The following is a 6,137-nucleotide window of genomic DNA, read 5'->3' on the forward strand; positions in this document are numbered from 1 at the left end:
GACTCAAAGGCAGGCAAGGGAGTAAAAAAGCTTTAGGATGGGAAGAAAAAGAAAAAGAAAAAAAAAAGAGGAAGGTTTAGATTATGCTTTCATTGGAGGTTGTTAGCATGGGGAAGCCAAAGGCAGGCTAACTAGAAGTGGGGCATCCTATGTGACTGTTCTGGGGAGCATATCTGATTTGGGGGTAAGGACAAAACAAGGAAGCCAGTAGTTTTGTCCAGGTTCCAACTGTTCTGGGCTAACTGCTGCAAAAATTTTGATTTGACTTTCTGGACTGTTTGCTGTACAATTTGCAGGTCATATGTCTGTTCTCACATATGGTCATGCCATTGTCCATTTGTATATTCATCACTCAAGTTAAACTATCTCCAAACATTTCGTACGCAGATCCTGGGCAATAGCCAAAGATTGGGGTGAATTTAAACTAAGGGTCTTTGGGAAAGAGAAGTCAATAATTTTTAGCAGCTGTGCATGATGAAGTAACACATTTTAACCCGAAAGGTTTCAACCGCATGACTTCAGTCCCCATGCTATAACTGCTAACTAGCTATTCTGCAGACAGTGAGTGAGAGGGGCTGGAGAGTTAATTTGTAAGTTTCTAAAAGAAAGAATAGAATCTCCTGCAGTATAGCCTGCCTGTTTTAGGAAACAAATACCTGTTGGAGAAAGAGAAAGCCTTAAGCATACTATTCTCTGCCTTAGGCATTTGCCTAGTTATGAAGCTGCATAGGGAAGGTGGCCAAGGTATCTCTGTACTCTTTCAAATTTTCAGAGGTGAAGAGACAGAAAACTATAAGGGTCTTAATCCTATACTTTAGAAAATTTAGGAGACCACATCTATAGAGGTGAAATTAAAGAAGACTAAGTCTTCTCAAAGCTGTAAACAAACCCTGACCAAGATAAATCTCTGTATGGACTGAGAAGATAAATAATTCCCTTAGTTGTCTTACACTGAAAAAAAAAAAAAAGAAGAAGAAAAGAAAAGAAAAGGAAAGGAAAGGAAAGGAAAGAAAAGAAAAGAAAAATGAAAAGAAAAGAAGAAAGAAAAAAGAGGAAAGAAAGAAAAAAGAAAAGAAAAAGTATATAGAAAATACATCTAAATGAACCCTATTTTTTAACAAAATGTCTAGAACACATCACAAATACAAACTTGCAAACTGATATACAAAAAGTGAGTATATATAACTAATAATCAAGAGAACAAAGAGACAATGGCAGCAAACCCAGAAATGATCCAGATATTTAATTATTTTATATAAGTTATATGTAAATTGCATATATTATGAGTTAAAAATCAAGTATCTTAAAACATATTTTAAGACATTTGAAATTTTTAAAGAAACTTGATACATTTAAAAATTTATGTAAGAATATACAAATAACCAAGTATACTAAAGGCTGGAAAATAAATTGTTGATTAACTTATCACACAGTAAGGCAAAGTGCACACTCAAATAAGTAAATATCCACAACAGAAATACAGGTGACTGGAACAAAATAGGCTACAGATGGATTCATGCATACATAGAAATTTAATATAGAATAAATTTGGCAGCATCAATCAATGGTGAAATGAAATATCATCCATAGATACTGAATAGTGACTCACCATATGGGGAAAGTGAAAAGTCATTCTTCAATCCCACAGAAAGAAGAGTCCCAAAGAGATTAAAGAAAACATGCCAAGATAAAATTTCAAAGGTTACAGAGGTAAATCAAGAAGCCTATATTTGTGACAAAGAAGTAAGGGTGATAGCTGAGAAATACCACAGAAAATTTCAAACAGACAAATTATCAAAACAAAAATGATTATGGTGATACAACTCAGTAGGTTTCTCTTTAATGAAGGACAACAAAATAAACATACACGAAAGATTGGGAAAACATTTTTGGTTGGTCTAGATCAGAAAAGAAATAATATTTACAATATAAAAGGAATTTATGCAAATCATCAATAAAAATTCTGCAACCCAGATAGAAAAATGGGAAAGGATATGAATCTGCAAAGAATATAAAAGAAATGAACAAAAAAGAAACGAGAGATACAACGGACAGGGTCAATAAACTCAAAAGTTACTCTTTGAAAGAAACTGATAATATTAACAAAACTCTGGAAAATGAAGAAAATGAAAAAGAAGGCACAAAAATATAGAAATTTAAAAGATAATAATTACTAATGCTATAGATATTAAAAATACTAGAAAATACTACAAACAATGTTGCCAAATTACTTAAACCTGAGATTAAACAAATTCTATGAAATACAAAATTTCTAAAAGTTGAATCTAGGAAAAAAAGTCCTAAGTAATCCCACAAGAATATACAAAAATAAATAAATCAATGTTTAGAAATGTTCTGCTAAAGATCAACAGCAGTCTCAAATGTTTTTACTTGTTAAATTTTATTAAACTCTTAAAGTCAGTATAACATTAATACTAAAATTTGCCAAGTCAGTATGAAAAAAGAAGTTACTATACCATCCTACCCGTGAACAAGGACACAAAATCCTAAACAACTATTAACCAAACTCAGAAATATATTAAAAAAAAAATACAACTTATCATCATCAAAGAGACTTTATCCTAGGTATGCTAGATTGGCTAAAAATTAGAAACAGTTAATATAATTCACCTTATTTGAGGCAAAGAAATCATATATTCTTTTAAATGGAGGCATAAAATCAATACTCCAAAAAATACATCATATGCTCCTGGTAAAAAATTTCTTAGCTAATTATGAATAGATGGACATTTCCTTAAGACATTAGAAGATTTTAACCAATTACCACATATTATACAAAGATAAAATGTTATAATGATTTCAGTAAAGATCTAGAACAAAGCAAAGTGCCTTACAATCACCATTAAGTTATTTACAGATAATATAAATGTCCAGAAAAGTCAAAAAGCAATGATAGGCAACATATAATTCAGTAAGTTTACTAAGACTCCAGCTATAATACTGTTTTAAAAATCAATTACATTTTTAAATCAACATGAAATATAATGTCATGATATATACCATCAACAATAGAATTTAAACTATAAAATAATCACAAATAAATCGAACAAAAGTTGTTACATAACTTTAAGTTTATATTTATATCATTAAAAAGTTTAAAGATTTTTAAATAACTAAATAAATGTAGGGATAGATTGCAAAGATGTCAATTTTTACTAACAGGGCTATGGAATAAATACAATTCCAGTGCTAATTTCAAAAGATACTTTGTGGAAATTGACAAGCTGATTATAAATTGTATGGGAAAAAGCACAAACTTAAGAATGGCATATAGCCTTATTAATAACCAGAACATAACAGGAGCCCCCAAAATATGTCTGCACACACACAGACACACACACATTTGAAACTGTAAGAAAAACTAATTTAATTTGCTTCCTCATCATATATTTAAAAAATAAGACATACTATTTTAATGTAAAAATGTAAACTGTAAAAGCCAAAGCTATAGAATCTTTAGGAGTCAATAGGGAATAAAGTTTTACTAGTAGTGAGAATTTCTGAACCAATATAGAAAAATTGCTAAACGTAAAAGAAAATATGAACAAACACATTCGTATATTAAGTACATTAAAATACAAGAACATTAAAATATTTTATTCATCACATTTCACTAGAGAAAGGTTTGGAAAGGTATGTTCCAACATGACATTTGTATAAATCTGGATTTTACAGTCATTTGGAAATAGCAATTTTAAATTTCCAAGGATTATTTTATTTTTTTAAGATTTTATTTATTTATTTATTTGACAGGAAGAAAAAGAGAGAGGGGGGAGGGAGGGACAGTACAAGCAGAGGGAACAGCAGGCAGAGGGAAAGGGAGAAGCAGGCTCACCACTGAGCAGGGAGCCTGATGTGGGCTTAATCCCAGGACCCTGAGATCATGACCTGAGCCAAAGGCAGATGCTTAACCCACTGAGCCACCCAGGCACCCCTCCAAGGATTATTTCAAAAAAATGTGTGCTTTTCAGCAAATTCAAGTCTCTTCCCCAAACTATATTTATAACATTATTTTATTTCCATAATGAAACTTTTTTGTCAGCATTTAAAGTGTGAATTTTAAACCGATTCTTGGACTAGTGTCTCATACCCATCAGTTTGTTTAACTTTCGCACCTGTCTCCTCCCTCATAGCTTTTCAGTACTACCTCCTTCACCATGAAGCTCCATTACATTTCCCAATTCAAACACGCAATACTTTTCTATATTTTCTCTAGTGCTCTCTGCACTCAATTGATTGACCACTTCTTTCAAGTCATTGATCTACAACTTTGGGGTCATGAATTTCACCACCTTCTTTTGGATTTTGCAGACCTCTGGTACTCAACTTAGGTCTTCTGAATCTGATTGCTGCATTATTTTTAGTAAAACCAACACAGACTAGACGAACCAAATAACCACAAGAAGTCTTGATTTCAACATGAGCTTCAATAATAGCCTGCCCTTTTTTGATAACACAGCACAAAAGTACAATCCATGCCATGGAACTTGCTTAGGCAGTTTTTGCCCAGAACATCCTTAGTCACTCTGCAAATGAGCAAGGCTCACTTCAAAAACACTACCCTAAAGGTCGTCAGATGCAATTTTAGTTCCTTGAGCCCTTCAGGTTAACATTTTCCAACCCTACTTACATCATATCAATGTTTCTTAAAAAACTGATCAACTACTGTCTTTTTGGCTCCCTTTTTGCTGCTGTTTCTGAGATGTTTGTTCTTGCGAATCACCATGGTGCGGTTCTGAGAGCCAAAATCTTATGCCATTATTTTGCAACTTCTACAGGCAATGAAAAGTTCTCCAACCTCAGTCCATAATCTCAGAAACAGGAAACTACGTAGATTTTTTACAGCCCTTGTATACAAAGGATTAAAGAACTACCATGCCACCTCATTTCCTTGTAAATGCCAAAAAACGAACTTTAAATGAAAAGCAATTTAGGGTATGTGTCTTGAGGAAATGATAAAGATTATGGTAACAAGGTGCTATGGTGTGACTGTTTGTGTCTGCTCTCCGCCCCCAAATTCATATGTTGAAATCCTACTACCCAGTGTGATGGTATTAAGGAGTGGGACTTTTAGGAGTTACTTAGGTCATGAGGGTTTGGTCCTCATAATAGGATTTAGAGCTCTTGTTTAAAAAAAAAAAAAAAAACACCAACTCTGCGGAATTAGCTCACTCCGGACCCAGAAGAGGGTCTTCACCATGCTGGCACTGTAATCTCAGACTTCCAGCCTCAAGAATTGTGAGAAGTAATTTATGCAGTATTTTTTTATAGCAGACTGAACTAGGACACATGGCTTATTTAAGCCTTTATGCTATTTGAAAGGCACTGAGATGATTTATCAATATAGTTTTGTGAGTAAATATTTATCTCCACCCTCCTTATGTCAAATAAAAACCAATCAGGTTTTTTAAGCTTAAATCATAATTGTTATATTTTTCTAGCTTCATTAGCTTAATATGTACTTCGGACTCATTCTTTGGCTTTGCCTTCCCCAATTATTAGCACAAGAAATTTTTAAGCATGTAAATAACCTTTGAAGTATTAGAATATTTTAAATGGTGAACTGCTATCACTTATTTTGCAGTTACTATTGCCAATCATTTTAATACAATAATTAGGATTAATAAATTGGTCACAACCTTGAAAGCTATCTTATACGAATCTATATAATCTACCAGCTTCCTGGTTCTCAAAGAAACTGATCATAGCAAGCATGTTTATGCAGCACACATTTATGAATAAATTAATAACCCACTAAAGTTTAAAAATGAGTCTAATCAAAACAATTTTCCCTACAACTTTCATCATTGCTCTATATTTTACCTGATGGATCATTTCTCTTTAAACCTGAACCAAAAAAATAGATAATATGAACTAAATACATAAAGAATGTACACTTAGAGCTAAAATACAGTAGTTCTCTCGTAAGGGAAGAATTCTGTCATTTCAGATGAAATAATTTATCAATGTGACTTGCCCTAGCAATCGAAATGCTCTTTCTTCCAAAGTATTTAGCTGTCCCCATCATTGCCTAACTGTAATAATTTGGGGAATAAAAAGTCTTGCAAAATCCAACACTGGGGTGCAACAAACTGCATCATCTTATGGATTTAAAA

The 6,137-nt window shown here is 32.7% G+C and overlaps 1 pseudogene; it reads right to left on the bottom strand.

The window, feature by feature from the left end:
- Window positions 1–3,978: 3,978 nt before the first annotated feature.
- Window positions 3,979–4,886, bottom strand: LOC121102284 (annotated as a pseudogene).
- Window positions 4,887–6,137: the final 1,251 nt, after the last annotated feature.

Source organism: Ursus maritimus, unplaced genomic scaffold (assembly GCF_017311325.1).
Source record: "Ursus maritimus isolate PB19 unplaced genomic scaffold, ASM1731132v1 scaffold_13, whole genome shotgun sequence".
Lineage (NCBI taxonomy): Eukaryota > Metazoa > Chordata > Mammalia > Carnivora > Ursidae > Ursus > Ursus maritimus.